This window comes from Natator depressus, chromosome 4 (assembly GCF_965152275.1).
Source record: "Natator depressus isolate rNatDep1 chromosome 4, rNatDep2.hap1, whole genome shotgun sequence".
Classification (NCBI taxonomy): domain Eukaryota; kingdom Metazoa; phylum Chordata; order Testudines; family Cheloniidae; genus Natator; species Natator depressus.
In genome coordinates, this window is record NC_134237.1 from 20,240,017 (window position 1) to 20,257,023 (window position 17,007).

Consider the following 17,007-nt stretch of genomic DNA (forward strand, 5'->3'; position numbering starts at 1 on the left):
GCCGCAGATTTGTTTGTGCATTTCCCATTGATGTCAGTGGGAGTTAAACAGCTGGATCTAGGGCAGGTTTTATTCTAGGTTTTGTATTGTTTATCAGCTCTGCCTTAGTCTCTATATTCTCTATGTAACAGTGTGGGACACACCTGGTAGGAAAAATTAAGGTCTGCATGCTGTCTTTTAGGGGTTTATGGAGGAGTTTTGCCGAAGTAGGAAGTTGTTTTAAGTCATTCTGATTGATTCCAAACAGATAGTAGCTAGCCTTTGGGATTAAACCATCCTCTGACCTGCCCCTTCCAAATGCAGCATTTTCAGAAAGTGCAAAGTAAATAATCCAAGTAAAGGGAAGTCAAAAACAAACTAACATAAGTACATGCCCTTTAATAAAGTCTCAGAGAAGGAGTAGTTGATGCTGGTTTAGAGCGTCCCAGCTAAGGGCTTGTCTACATGAGGGAATTAGTGAGCAGCAAGCTAGGGTGTGAATTTTCAGCTCACTAGCTACTCCACACTAACTCCCTGTGTGGACACACTACTCCGCCCTAAGAATGCCCTCAGGTGGTTTAGTTTAGTATGCTTGAAAGTTAACTAAGCTGAAGTGCACAGGAAGTGTGTTCATGCTGGGAGTTTGTGTGGAGTAGCTTGTGTGTGGTAAATTCACACCCTAGCTTGCTGCTCACTAACTTCCTTACACAGACAAACACTTAAAGTCTAATAAATTCTGTGGGCCAAGTCAGGCTAGTCCCCTGGGGCCTGAGAGAAAGTGTCCCACACTCACAGCAGCCTTGGTAACTTCTTACCCGCCTCTGCCCGACTCAGCTTCTGTTTCTGTTTCAACAGGCCAGCCCCGAGACAGAGCAGGGAGCCTCTTTGATTACACCCAGGCTGTTCTGGTTGTGAGCACCTGGTAGTCCCTTAAAGTGAAAGTACACTTAATCACAGGCATCATATCACTATTTATTGTTGATTGATAATATGCAATCCAATATGCAAAGGGCATATTATGAGTGGGTGGATGGCATGGAGATTAAAGCACAGGACTGGGAGTTGAAATAGATGGGTTTATTTCCCTGCTCTGCAACAGACATCCTTCAAGTAACTTTTGTCAAGTCACTTAATTTCTCTCTGTACCTTTGTTACTCCATCAGTAAATTGGGGATAATAATCTTTACATACCTTATAGAAGGTATTGTGAGGCTGAATTCCAATGTTCATAAAGTGATCTGACATCCTTGTATAAGTCATGTTATAGGGCATAGTATTTTTATAAATTATATTACAAACAGGTGATTGTAACTGGAAGACATCTTCCCCAGTAAGCCTCTACTTGATGAATACAACGGATAACAGTCTTTATAATCACATAGTTATGGATCCTGGAAACTAGAGAAACAGGAAACCGGTGATGATCCATAACTCATAAACGCTCAGTACTCAAATGTGTTTCACAGATCTCAGGATGATGGTTTCGGAGAAGTTCCACTGAAAGCTTTGGACTATCCGGTAATTACTATAGAACTATACACAATGATGGCATAAAAAGGAGGCTTTGTACGCTCTAACTATAGTATCTTTCAACAGGTGGATCAATTGTTTTTCTTCTTTTGCTGCAAACACACAGGATGCTGGTTTTTTTATCTCATATAAACACAAACTAACCAAGACCTCTCTGAATAAAGCTTTAAATACCTCTCATGTCTGCCACGAGACAAAACAACTTCAGCTTTAATAGGCACAGGATACAAGATGATTCATGAGACATAACATGCCTCCATCTCCACAGACACCTGTGTCAGTCAGCCCTCTCAGGGTTGTGCCAGCTCATGAAAGCACTTTGCTCAGGATTCCAAACAAAAGGATTTTGTTGTGAGCTGCGATGGGAAAGCAAAATCCTGTACTAACTCTTTAAATTTTAATACAAAAATAGCAAACATTTTATCCAGGGACTTTTGGCCTGAATGATCCCAAAATGCTTCATAAGGGTAACAAATTGATGAATGAACTAAAGCCCAAATTAAGAACAACCATACTAGGTTAGACCTGTGGTCCATCTAGCCCAGTATCCTGTCTTCTGACAGTGCCCAGTACCAAATGCTTCAGAGGGAATGGACAGAACTGGGCAATTAACAAGTGATCCATCCCCTGTTATCCAGGCCTACTTTCTGGCAGTCAGAGGTTTAGGGACACCCAGAGCATGGGGTTGCATCCCTGACCATCTTGGCAAAGAGCCACTGATGGACCTGTCCTTCGTGAATGTATCTAATTCTTTTTGGAACCCAGTTATACTTTTGGCCTTCACAATATGCCTTGGCATTCTACTTTCATCACACCACATCCAGCTGACACTGCAGAGGGTACTCAGGGCGTAGAATGTAATGAACTGGGTTTGAATTTATCAGGGGTAAAATCATTGGGACTTAGGCGCCTAAGTCCCATTTATAAGCTTTTGAAAATTTTATCCCAGGCCCCTCATTATAATATTCCGATTCATATGAAAAGGCTGACTGAAGTTTTAATGATTGTTTGTTTTTTCATGCCCGAGAGCAGCAACCCTCTATTTTCAGTCTCATTGATTTTTATTTTAGATTGAGAGACAAAAAAGGAGAGAGAACTGAAGTCTCCATGAGAGAGAGCACTGTGCAAATGTGTCTCTTCTATCACACGCTGCATCTTGAACTTAAACTCTATAACTTAAGCTCTATAAATGAGTGCCTCATAGCTACAATAGGCAGACTCCTTAGAATCTGGAAGGTGCCATACACAGGAGCAGGTTATTACAATTCCATAACTGCATACAGCACAATGATCACAAGTGGTTGAGGCCTCTGTTATCTATCTCACCCTAAAGTATTTCAAGCAGTACAGTGCTCCCTAACTCTCTGCTTCTGTATCACTTCAGTGCTGACTCAGAAGAAGCATCTATATGAGTTCTTGTCTCCCACAAGTAGCTCCACAACTCCCTGGAATGGAGCTGAAGCATTTGGGACTTTTTTGCTTTTCTGCAGAAGTCAACCATTCCCTGGATAAGTCGGTCACTTGGGGTTTGCAGGGCCTAGAAGGCTGCAGATATCTTCTACAGGACACATATTAATGTTCTTTCTTCATCTCATTCTTTTCTCTGCCACATGTGCTTGGAGCTTGGACAGTTGTTTCTTTTCCCACAGATTAGTGAATACCGCATGTGGATCTTGTTTGTTTGGGTTGTTGCAGACAATAGGCCTCCTGAACATCAAGCTCCTGTTAATTTTTTTGCCTCTATGAAGCATGTTTCAGATGACTTTTTATGACCTTCTCTCTCAAGACAGAGAGCGAGCACTCGTGTGGGAGGTATGATACTTGTCATTCATGAATCTGTGGGTTTAAAAATATGACTTATGAAATGCCTAATGAGAACAGTTTTAGAAGGCATTTTACGCCCAAAATATTTCAATTTCTTAGGAGAACAAAAATAATTTGGATGAAATTTCTATTTAAAAACACAATCAAGTAAACACAAACAGGAAGGAGTTGGAGCACACTGAGACATGACAAACATAATGCTATGTCCAGCGATGTCTGAATTTCATCTGTTATCCTGACTTTTGCCTTGCGTGACAGCTCTGGTAGTTCCTTGCAAGCCAGTTAGGGGTGGAATTTGAAAGGTTCAGAAGACTGATTCAGAAAACAATTGCTGCTTATCCAGAGATCTTCCAAACTCCTTTTTCTACCAAATCAAGACTGAAAACTTACCAGTACAGGCTTTTTTCTCAGATTTCCAGTCCCATGCTTCTGGTTAGAGCTGTCTGGAGCCTGATAATTCCGCTTTGCAATAACTTTTGAAGTTTTGAAATTTTGTTTTTGGTTCACAAGGGAACCAAACCAAACCTTGTGAACATGTTTACCAAGTGGAATTGTATCGAAATGTCTATTTTTTCCATGTCTCTTTCTGGTCATTGAGAGAAAGAAAGTCCACCCAGGACTGGAGAAATTGTCTCATCAAAAACTTCATAGAAATCGATATGTCTCTGCAAAACATTGCAGTGTTGACGAAAGAGCATTTTTCAATGGAAAAATGTTTAGTCAAAAATGTTCTGACCAGCTCTGTGTCTGATCAGTCTTTATTGCAGTGTATTAGCATTTCTGTTCCCAGTCCTAAATTGAATCAAAGGGCAGAAATAAGTTGAAATATTATGTGGCCTTGATATTTTAGACTGGGCTCACCCCTAGCAGCTCCTGCTTCCTTCTCCTCAAAGCTTTCCTCCCAAGGCCTTCCACATTGTGACGTCAGTGCAAGACCCTTCAGTCAACACCATGGGCAGTAAATCCTATTCTTTCTCTCCTGTGAACTCGGGTGTGTGGTTGTGGCAGTGGATTCTATCTGTACAATCATTGCCATCATCCCCCATGGCAATAACCCTTCATCTTCTCTCATGGCCTGGGAAGGAATCGCAGCAGAAGCTCCTCTGCTCCCTTAGCAAAACTAGAAGCAGGGGCTCATATTCACTCAACTGTTTTCCCCTATCATTGGCTCCATTGACAAGGGCTGTGTGGGGGTGGCATAGAATAGACCTCTTGGCTCTTGCTGACTCCTGGAGCAGAGGAGTTGTATAGCAGCATGAGCTCGAACTCCGTTAGCTGCCCAATAACCACTGAGGAATGTTCCTGGCCCAGGGTGGACGGGCACAGAAACAAGAGACAGGATGGAGAAAGCGTCACAGTAGTTTTCTCACTCTCCCTGTCACAAGATCTTGCCCGCGGAAAGGTATGGGGTGGCTAGAGCCCTTCTCCCAAGCCTCTTACCCCTTCCAACTCCTCCAGAAATGCAGAAGCATGTCAAAGTGGGAGAAGAGGTGTTGCATTTTTTTTTTTGAAACCTCAGACGGTGTCTGATTGGGTCCAAACTAAGATGTAGGCAAAGATTTGGGTTGTTTAGCTAAGCTAAGACGTCCTCTGTCTGGACTGCCCTAAGCTTGCCCTTAGACTGTCACAATGTTTCTCTGTTCTAGGAATCAGTCAAGATCTCCTAATTTAAATTTAAGATTTGACAGCAAGTGTAAGCCCAAGTCTGACAATTCCTCCCTCCCTCCACTTTAACTAACTGGCTAACCTGTTCTTAAGGGAAGGATGGAGCATGGTGAAGATGTAAAGAGCCTGGGGTCAGGGGATGGAGAGTGTGGCAGTATCTCAGCAGTGTGTGCTGAAGATACTTTATTGGAACAGTCATATGAGAGCAACAGACAGTTAACAGGAAGGGATGGAAAGTGATGGGTCTGGATTAGCAACAGAACACTGATTTCAGAGGGGAGAGAAAGAGAAAAGAACTGAACACAGCAGAGAGAGAGAGAGAGATACAGGAAAGGTGGAAGGAGAAAGAAATGACTAAGGCAATGATCAGAGTAGAAGAACATGATCATGGAGGGCTGCACTTTTTGAAGACCATGGGGTAACAGAGGCTTTGCTGAAGGCCTAATTTGGCTAGCAGAATCTTTATTAATGGTGAGGGAAGGAGAAGGAAAGAATCCAGCGTGACGCTCAGATTGCAGACTGAGTATGAAGGGCTGTCAGTTTAAAAAACATGTAGTGAGTCCATTTGAATATGGGGGAGAGAATGAATATGGAGCAACATGATGCCATCTTTGCAGAGCCACTTTTCAAAGTAGAGCCACATTTCAAGCATCATATTAAAGGCTTAAATTGCTCACAGAGCATTATACCCCAGTGCACTGGGGTGAATTTCACTTTTTTGAGTTGTCATGCTCTAACATACAGAGATGTACTTAAGAAAACTATTTCACATAGTATTACAATGACACACACAAAAATACCTCCTTTAACACATGTATAATGGCTGAGAATACCATCATGGATTTGCATCCATCTAGCATGTTTCAATCATGTAGTATCATGGATGTGTAGACATGAGTAAAGTCATGGCCTAGTGAAGGAAGCTTTAATTTAAATTATTCTTAGCTCTTTTTTTGTACAGTAGGTAGGATATGATTGACAGCAGAATGTAAAGACTGCTTCAGACTGTAGCTTTTTGTTCTTTGAGGAGTGTCCCTGGGGGTGCTCCACTTCAGGTGTCTTGGCGCCCTGAGCTTCTAATCAGAGATTTGTAGTAGCAGTGCCCCGGTTGGCCACGCATGCACCGCAGCCATCTCGCACTGCTCCGAGCGGTTACACCACGTGCAGCCAACCGTCCCCCAGTTCCTCCTCTACCGCCTTTTGGCTTCGGTCGGAACGACAGCAGAGCCCTCATTGCTTTAGTTCTTTCCCAGCTAGTACCCGGCCAACCGGGGCACTGCTACTACACATCTCCAATTAGAAGTGCAGGGCGCCAAGACACCTACCGTGGAGCACCCCCAGGGACAATCATCTCGAAGAACCTCAGTTACTGCACAAGGTGAGTAACCTTCTCATGTACTTAGTATGCAGATATAAAAGGGCTCTAAATTTGAAGTTTTGTTTTGTGTTTATTTTTGAGGCACAAGATTTGCAGTCATTAACATTTTTTTCTGTATTCAGATCATTTCACTATTTTAGCTTCATTACAGGAGCTTTTTGATAAATTCTGGAGTATTTTAGCCTTTTCCATTATTCCACTCTTCTTTTCCTTCATCCTTATTTCACATATGCAGACTGATTTCTGTTATGCTTTTCAACTTTTTTCCTGGAGATTTTCTGCTTCAAATGCTCATCAGAGCTAATGCTGAGAATTGTACTTGTGAGGTAAACTATATTTTAAAGATGAATGGAGAAAAAAGGGTTTTGAAACCTATTCCTTTTATACAGACCCCACAACATTTTGAAGATTATCGGTAAACAGTCCTATGAAATTAAAAATAGGAGCCATTTTCACTTAATAGGGAAAAATGTGGATGTCCGTGTTCCTTCATCCCCTGCACCCTGCCACCAATCCATTTTCATCCTAAGACATTTTAACCATAAAATGTTCATGTGTCTTATAATTCTGGAAATTAAATTATATCTTGGATGGATACATCCGAAACTAACAAGAACAAACAACCACCATAGAAGCGCCCACCAATCTGGAAATTGTTGGGTAAGCAAAATCCCTGGGATCATTGAGTACCCTGGACTGGGCCTCAAAACACTGTCATCTTCTGGGCTATCTGAAATTCACTCCACTGCTTTGGCCTTCCTGCTTCAAACAAACCTTGTGTCTTTTTAATAGGCTTTTACTAAGTTGTTATCAAAGAATAATATTTGTTTAAAAAAACCCTATTAGTCCTGTGCCAAATGACTTGTAGTAACTTCAGATTTTCTTTCAGTGCTGAAAACCCAAAAATAGTTGTAGGGAGAGGAAAGAACTTGGGTCAAATTATAGTTTTACTATGGAATGTGGTGGTGGGGAAAAGAACCATATGATGGAAACACAGCTTTTCCCTGTGCAAGCAAAGTTTTATGCTTCTGTGTACTTTAGAAGGAAGTAAGAGCCAAAAAAGAATAAAGTATAAAGACATCACGTTGCAGGAAGGTATGACTGCTACCTTCCTTTTCCTGGAAATTAGATATTTAGGGTCTGCTGCCTAGAAAAGCCAACCTATCATCAAAACGTGCATTTACAGTCAGGATCTCGCTAAATCCTTCATGTTAGCAGTAGATCCGTGCAACAACTGCAACCAAATAAGAAGCTGTACAAAACTCACCCACTTGTTATTTGGTTTTGCTAGCAGATCTAAATTTAGAGATGAGGTTTGTCGAAAACTCCATGAATGCTTGCACATTTTTTGAGGACACCTGGGCTAATTTACGATTTGGATTAAAATCATGCACAATGAGGGCTCTGTGGTTTGAATGCGTTAAGAGGTGAAACTCGACAGATTCAACTGAGTTTTGCTTTGAGTTCTTGGCTTCATTCTACTCTGAAAATACAGACAGGCCAAAATCACAAAATTATTCAGTTTTGTGTGTATAGGATGAGGGGTTGGGCAGGTTGATAGGGTCTGAATTTAAATTCTAGGATTGGAACACATATATAGATATGAGAGCTTTGATTGTGGATTGAGTCCAAAATTGGAAGGGGCCTATTTTCAGGTAATGAGTTTGATATGACTGAAATATGGAGAGAATGGCTGCTCTCCTGAGTATTCAACCTGGTGGAAATCTCTTGAGGGAAAAACTCATTTCACAAGATTTCCATCATTCACGAAAGTGGGAATCTCAGGGGCCCAGATGAGATTCAGTGTTTTGGTTCTAACTCTTTAAGAACAGCTTGTGAGATTCCAGCACCAGTTAACCCAAACCTAATCTTATATTTCAGATGAGACTTGACCTCAGACCCCCAGTTCCAAACTCTTGGCTAAACCAAATCTGACCAATCTCATTGTAAAACTCAGGAGATTCATAACCATGAAAATGAGGTAAATGATTCCTGTGAATCCAAACCACTGAGTTTCACACAGCTTTAGTTGCTGGCTGTGTACATTCCAGCCTAACGCACAGCATACATTTTATAACACTGTGTATGTTCTCACATAACTCCTTATGGCCAAGTAGCATAGATACACTGTGCGCTCCTCTCCCAGCCCTAATTTTGCAACCAGGCCTGGATCCCTGTGACTCTATTTATGCAACCAGTTCTAAAAGCACCACATGTATTTCCAGGATCCCAGGAAGCATGTAGCTTTTCACATTTGCATTCAAAGAACAAAATCTGGATGCTATACGTGGAGGTTTCCAAGAGATTCAGTTATGCAAACTGTACCTGACAATTCCCTGTACACAATTTTTTCCCTCCATCCCTGTGTATTATCTTGATATGAAAACTGACAGTGTCAGATACAAGTGTAATAATAATAATTTACCTTTTGTGTAGCACCTTTCATCTCAGGATCTCAAAGCATTTTACAAATGTTAACTATGCCTGAAACACCCTTGTGAGACAGGTATTGCTATTAAACCTATCTTACAGATGGAGAAACCTGAGGGACAGAATGATGAAGATCACACCGTGAGTGAGCAGAGCCAAATGTAGATCCCAGGAGTCCCAACTCAGTCCTTATGCTCTAACTATTAGGCCTTGCACCTTCCTCCTAGAAAGAGAACCCAGTAGATGTGCTTGAATCTATTTGGGCTTTGATATATGTTCAAAGTAGCTAGGGCAAAGGCACATCTTAGAGTGGTAAATATTGTTAAGAGCTTCCAAAGTTTTTCTGGCTCTCTGATTTTTGGGATTCTTTTTCAGGGGAATTCAGGCTAGAGAAGGAAGTCCTTATATGGAATTTCCCGTTGTTGTCTCTTGAGTGATGTCTTGCTTCAGAAAGTGGTGTTTGCGCAATTTCCTTAAAGACGACCACAAAGCATACTGTATAATTACTTGCAGGAACAGCAAAGACAGCTCCAGTAATTCACAGACTTTAGTATAAACGTGCCTGGCTTGAAAAGGTGTGAGGTATTTGCTACAGGGAGGAGGAAGGCTGCAAAAAATGTATTTTCAGTGGCCTAGGAATGTTGGAAAGGTGCATGTGGTGGAGACCCTTAGGAAAGTTTCCTACAATGGTTTGGGTTCCCAAGTTATTGTAAAAGCTGAAGCAGAAGAGATTCTTGTACAAGGCTGATACACTCAAAAGGGAATTACACTTTAAAAGAGCTGGTGGAAAACTGCAAAACAGTGGTCACAAACAATCATTTGAATACAGAACAGCTCTTCATGTTGGTGCCTCTTGTTGCTTGCTATTTACAAATGCACAATTTCTTGGCAAATGGCTACCCTACGTAAGAAGAGGGAACAAGATTAGCTGGTATTCACTCATTATTTGTCTCTCTTTTGCTCAAAGAGTTTCAGCCATGCAGAAATAATAGTTGGTGATGTCCCATCATACCTATGAAAAGTAATTAGCACATAATTGAAGTCAGCAGTTTGTGACTGATTCTGGAAACATTTACACAGGTGCTTAACTTTATGTCGGTGGGGAGTCCCATTTTGTTGAGTCTCCTCGTGGAAACAAATGTAAGTGTTCGTGGGATGGGTCTATAATGCATCTTATTCTTAATTAACACTTTAATTAGCTCTAGTCCTGAGCGAGAGTAAAGGAACAACAGAAAAGTCTCCCTGTATGGAACTCTCCCACTTTGTTTAGGTTATGGGCTTCAGAGCTGGCCAGAATATTGTGGGTAATAATTGGCAGATATGGTCAGTGGCTAAGTGAGAAAAATATACAGGTGCTCAGGAAGTGGGAAACTTACCACCATTTATTCTGCATTTCAGTTAACACAAACCCACTGCCTCTGAGGCTACGTCTACGCTTGGAGCGAGGGGAGTGATTCCCAGTGGGAGCAGACCGATTCATGCTAGCTCTCTTTGCACTAGTGCACTAAAAGCAGCAGTGTAGCTGCAGTGGCACGGGGAGTAGTGCGCAGCAGCACGGGATAGCCACCCGCGGGGGTCTGGGAGGGTTTGTACCTGGGGCAGCTAGCCTGTGCTGCTGCTCACCGCTGCCGCGCTACCCCAGCTGCACTGCTATTTTTAGCACTCTAGCTTGATGAGAGCTAGTGCCAGTATGTCTATGCGGGCTGGGACTCACACCCCTAGCTCTGAATGGAAACATAGCCACAATCAGCTGATCTAAAGCCCAGTGAAATCAATGGAGTCTCTCTCTCTCTCTATTGTTGAAACACCTTAAGGAGACGTTTAAAACATACATAAACACACACTTGTATCCAATTCTATAAATCAACCCATAAATAAAATATTAAATATAAAACTAGGCTTTGAGTAGTTTTCTGATAGCCTATGTCTCATTCTGCTCACTTTATTCACAGGAATGATCCCTCAAACTCAGTGGTAGGCTGCTCATATTAAAACGGCAGGCAAGATTGCAGGACAACATTGCAATCCGCGGTTATCATGCAAGGTAACAATGTGACAAAGCAAGATGTATCATAAAACAAAAATCCATCAGGTAGAATACCAGCTACCCTGTCTGAGTTTGGGCGCATTTATTAAATGGTCAAGTGTTTGATAACAGAGGAGTGGAATGGAATTATTTTTTTGCACATCTTTTGAACAGATTAAATTTACAACAGACTCCCATGTGTGTGGTGAGATTACACAACATTATAGTGAGAGGATGCAATAACTATATTACAAGGATCTAGGACCTCATCCTGCAAAGACCTGTGCACCATGCAAGACGAATAGTTTCACTGAAGTCAACAGGACTACTCACAGTGGATAAAGTTAAGCATGTGCATATCTCTTCTCAGGACTGGGATCACAGAAGGCAGCTTGGAGAAAAACTACACCAGACATTCTATATAAGCAAATTCTTAAAAAGAAAAAGGACTAAAATAAGAATTAAAAAGTCTCAAAAGCTTTGTTTCATTGTGGTTGAGCTATGTCATATCTAAAATCCCAAATGGCCTGTAGGACAAAGTATTCTCTCATGTTTAATACACTCTAGTTTATATATTTAAAGATAGATTCACTTGTGAACGCATCCCAGAAGTCTACTGTTTTCCCAGACAGATAATGATCAGTTTTGCATTGTCCTTTGGACTAGACTCCCTCTTTGCCCGTGGTGGGGAGGAGATGTCAGAAAGGTAATTTTGTAAACCAACCCCAGCCTTTTCTCCTCCTTCCTTACATGACAAATATTTTTCTAAAAGAATTACAGCTTTGCCTCAGCTGAAAGAACAGCTGAGCTACACATCTAATACGGGACTTCGTCCTAAGTGAACATTTGCAGCCCAGGCTTAAATTCAGCTGGAGCTGTGTGGAGTGGAGCGCCAGACAATATTTTCAAACCCACAGGGCAGAGGCCTGGGGCTCCATGAAATACTCTGTGAGAATTTAAGCCCTGCTTGTACCAAACATTTTTCTAAGATCCTATAATCTTGAGGGGGGTTTTTCAAGCTTTCAAAAAGGTTGTGGTATTGCTTCCTTCCCAGTTCCACACAGCAGTCATAAATTTAAACAAAATGAAAACTTAATTATAATAATATACAAACCAAAAAGGATATAGATTTCTGTTTATGACAGAGTATTCATGTGTCCCATATAGACTTTCCCTCTCCTCCACTAGACAACCAAATTTCTATCTTTACGAGCAACCCTAATCTAATAGGCATTGATCTCACTTGATTTTGCCCATGTCTTTTCCATTTCTTACTGTCCTTTTACAGTTTAAATAGTTGGACTTTGCTTCTGTCTCACTCTACTTTTCTGAGCTTTACAAACCAGAGTGGTGTGAAATCTTCATGAGAAAACTTAAACCCAGGAAAAACTCACTTGGCTTTATTTCAAACTTGAAACTCAGACTAGGTTAATCAAAATAGTAACTAAGTTGCATGTGCCTCCATTGTGAAATCTAGGCCCAGTTTTGAGCCAGCACAGGACTATTTACAAATTTGCACTGAAATAATGCCAGGCTGATGTTGTAATTGCCCCCCAGTGTCGACAGGAATGTTCCAATCATGTTAAGAAAAAGGCCGATAATGCGAAAATATTCGTCTGGAAGAAGTGAAACAGTAACAAGAGAAAAGCAAGGAGGCTGTTTGTCTTAGATGCTTTGCTTATGCTCTACAGTACAATTTCCAGCACAAGCATTGTGTGGTCCAGTAATTGTACACATACCACCCCAAGTCAGCTGAGTCCCTAGACTGGTCAAACACACACATGTTTTATACCTGAGGTTCAGCCACATTGCTTTTTTTAATTAAGCTTCTCCAGAGAATATTGTAGTTTATGGCTTCATGAAATAAATTACACAGCTCTCATAAACATAAAGCATAAAACAAAAATCCATCAGGTAGAATACCAACTACCCTGTCTGAGTTTGGGCACATTTATTAAATGGTCAAACGTTTGATAACAGAGGAGTGGAATGGAATTATTTTTTTGCATATCTTTTGAACAGATTAAATTTACAACAGACTCCCATGTGTGCAATGGGATTATACAACATTATAGTGAGAGGATGCAATAACTATGTTACAAGGATCTAGGACCTCATCCTGCAAAGACCTGTGCACCATGCAAGATGAATAGTTTCATTGAAGTCAACAGGTAGGTAATCCTTTCTCCAGTGAACATTCCCATTAACTTGCATAGGGGTACTTGCATGAATAAAGACTACACAGGTTTATTCAGGAAAGAACGCTGTATTTTTGTATTATTTCAGAGATTAGAGGCTATGCATCCACAGCCCATGCTGGTCTTGGGATTGGATACTGCACCAGAAATCAAACCCAGGGTCTCCTGCCCATCACTGCAGAGTTTTGCAAATACGTGGCTGAAATGATTGTGATTGAGAAAGTGAAAGAGACAGCAGCCAGATCATCAGCTGATGTAAATCAGTGTTGTCCGTTGTCACCAGCAGAGCGTTGCTGATTGAGGACCTGGTCCACAAAATGTGCAGTTTGTTTGTTTGCATCTACTTATAAAACTTGTAAAATAAAGTGATTAGTGTGGTATTGGCTTTAAGAGCATTCACATATTTGTACTAAGGACCAGAGATACTTTATACAATAATATGATGTACACGTCTTAAGCGTGTATACATCCTCTGATTGTATACTAATTTTATAGCATTTACATTTGATACATGTGTTAAGATTTCTGATTCATTTTATAATCTGTTTCTTTCCAGTCCATTTATATTGTTCCAGACTGAGAACACTAAAGAAGATGAAGAATATCATTATACTTCTTTGCAGTCTGGCAGTAGCCTGGGCTACTCCATTAAGTCTCTTAAAAATCTTCCTTAGTGGGACTACATAATCAATCCCTTACCCATACTGGCGAGCAATTACTCCCATGAATAGTCCCACTGAAGCCACAGGGGACCGTCTGAGTAAGTAACTGGTTGCTATTGTAGGTAAGGGTTCCATATCTGGCCCCAAAAGTTGGAAAATCAAACAAACTTCCTCTTTACCTCTTATTGATCACTTTTATTTTTATTCCCTTTGATTCACATAAGAACCTTTGTCTTCTTTTTAAAAGATACATCGAGGTGAAAAGGAGAATGACAGCATTGCTGGAGAACACCAAGTGAGCTATGCGATTCCGCCCGCCTTCCCTGTAAGCTTCAATTCTCCTACCTACCTCCTTCCCCACTTTGAAAATGCCACCCGGTCTTTATGTCCTCCCATCATTTTTATAAAGTGATCTACTGGATGAAAGCCAAAGAAAGAAATAAAGCCCCTGTACAGTTTTAGAAAGGTCACTGCAGCCAAATATGGCTCAGGGCTCAGTCCTGCAATCACAGCCAGATTCTGCTTGGCTGTTACGTGAGTGCTCAGTTCGTGGGGAGTGTACAAAAGCCACCCCCGCCACTACTGCATGCTGTGCGTGAGCCAGACATACTTGCAGTCCTTGTGCTCTCACACAAATAAGTAGATTGTGAGGAGAGTAGCTAGGACATGAGCTGAGCCTTTGGGTTTGTGTTTGGTCTCTCATCCATGCTTCTCTGAATTTCCATGGGTTTGATGACTGCATCTGAGGTTTTGATTCACCCCATCTCTAAAGATAACTTTAAAAAGTGGCATTGTAGGTGAGCAATGTGGACCAAGGAAACTATACAAGTTCCCCACATTGTTTCCTGCTTCACTCTGTAGAAAAAGACTACACAGGGGATGGTCTGTCCCTTAATCCCGGAAGCGTGATTTGCTACTGCTTGTTTTACAGATGAAATTTGGAGGACTGACTATACCAGTCATGGGCAACGTTCCCTCTAATTTTTGACAGGCCGTGTGTCCAAAAATGTCTTCTGTGCAAATTTTTGACAGGCCGTGTGCGAATTGTTGTGCTTCTGTGCTAATTGTGTGCGTGGTTTCGCCGTGTGCACAGGGTTTAGGATCTGTGTGTGTGCGTGCATGCGCACAGCTTCGAAGGAACAGTGGTCATGGGTATTTTTGGTAGTTAATTGTTCATCTCTCATCTGACAGGTGGCTCAACTCCACACCCAGGGCGGAAATGCTGTTGACATACATGGGTATTTGCATTCTCCAGAAAAGCTAGAAGTGACACAACAGGTGTGTTTTTGGAAAAAAATTGATGCTGTATTTGTCTAATCTCAGGCGTGAACTTCTTTTCATGGAGGGAGGAGTGCAAGGACACTGGCAATGAAAAACTGGTGTGTGAGACTGGCAAGAGGGCTGAATTATGGTGGGAGGGCAGGAGAGGAATTTAGTGTGTTTAACTTTTAAAAAAGCAAACACCTAAATAAGCACGGGTGAGCCTAACAACAAACTCATCACTTTGCTTCAGTCTTGTAAGACTTTCCCCCACCATTCATATTTAGACTATATGCTCTTTGGGGCAGGAACTGTATCTTTCTCTTTGTTTCAAAAGCATCCAGTACATTTTGGGTATGACCATAGTCTACATAAATAAATAACAATGAATTAATATCTGATTTCTGGGCTTTGGATTACATTTTGTAATATGGTGCCAGAGTTGGGAGCGATGGCTAGGAGGGGTTGCATAGATGGCTTTAAGTCGTCTCTGCATTTCCCCAGATCTTGGGTCTACACTGTAACATAACAGGTGTTTTAGTCGCTATGACCAAGAGATTAAAAAATGGTATTTACCATCAGACTTCCTAAGCATAGTCTGGGATTTTCAAAGGATCTTAAGGGAATCAGGTGCACAGCTCCTATTGAATTTCCCATTGAAAATCTCAGCCAGATCTGGGTCTTTGGCTTGGGTTGATCTCTAATTGCAATGTGCAGGCAAATGAGTAAATATATGCAACATTTCTGCTACTGCCCACAGGACTGTTTGTGATCCACAAATGGATGTGGAAAGTTTGAGGGCGCCATTTGAATATATAGGTTTGAAAATATGATGCTTAAAAAGGAAATGGAAAAGCTGACCTGGAGGAAATTCACTCTATGAAGAGGCAGCGGCATCTTGCTAGACTTGGACTTGTTGATAGAGCTTAGGGGAAAGGCCTATTTTTCATTTTCTTGTTCACCATATTTAAGCCTCTACCTTGAAGAATGCATTTCTTTGACAGGTGTTTACAAATAATTATTTCCTGGGATCGATCTATCCTTTCTTTCATTTCCAATCATATAGGAGCCCGATAATGAAAGCAGCAATGACAGCAACAGGAATGAAGTTACTGTGAATGGAGGCAACACCGGTGGTGGAATGGTAAAGTGAAGGTGGTGACACTGGAAGTGGAAATGGCAGTGCTAAAGGTGGAATTAATCATGTGACTGGCAATCCAAATGCAAACAGCCAGAAGAGTGAACCCAGAGGTACCGATGAAAAGTCTGGCAACATCAGCAGTGAAGACAGTGATGAAATGCATGATTCTAATGAACTCATACAAGGGATGGCCCCACTGACAGCAATGAATCTGATGGCTCTGTCAGTCCTGAGAAAGGATGATGATTCAAACCCTGATAGTGAGAACAAGTGCAGTGGCCAGCAAGATGATACCAGCGAGTCCAAGGAATCAGGCGGCGAGGACCACGAAAGCACATCATTCAGCGATACCGAGGATACAGACAGTGACAATGACCGCAGCGAGAGTGACAGCGACAGCAGCAGTGACGGTGACCCCAAATCAGACAGTCGTGATAGCGACAGCGATACCTGTAGTGACAACAAATCAGATGGCAGCAACTGTGATCACACTAGTGACAGTGACGGCAAATCAGACAGCACTGATAGCACTAGTGACAGTGAATCAGGTGGCAGTGAAGGTGACAGCAAGTCAGCTAGGAGTGAGCGTGCACCTAATAGTAATGACAGTAGTGGTGACAACAGTGGCAATTCACCCCATACAGAACTCCCAACGGACCGTGAATCTGAGGAAAATGACAGTGACGGTAGCGCAAAGTCAGAAGACAAAGACGGTAAGAGCGAAAGCCAATCACAAAGTGAAGGCAGTAATAGCAAGGACTCAGCGAGTGATGATTAGAACTGGGGAAATGAAAATCCGTAGTGACACTGACACTAATTTACAGCAAATTCCATTTGCTGTAAGTGGGAAGAGAAAAAGGACTTAAACAAAAACACCAATAGTACCTAGACATTATCTGAACTGTAATCAAAGA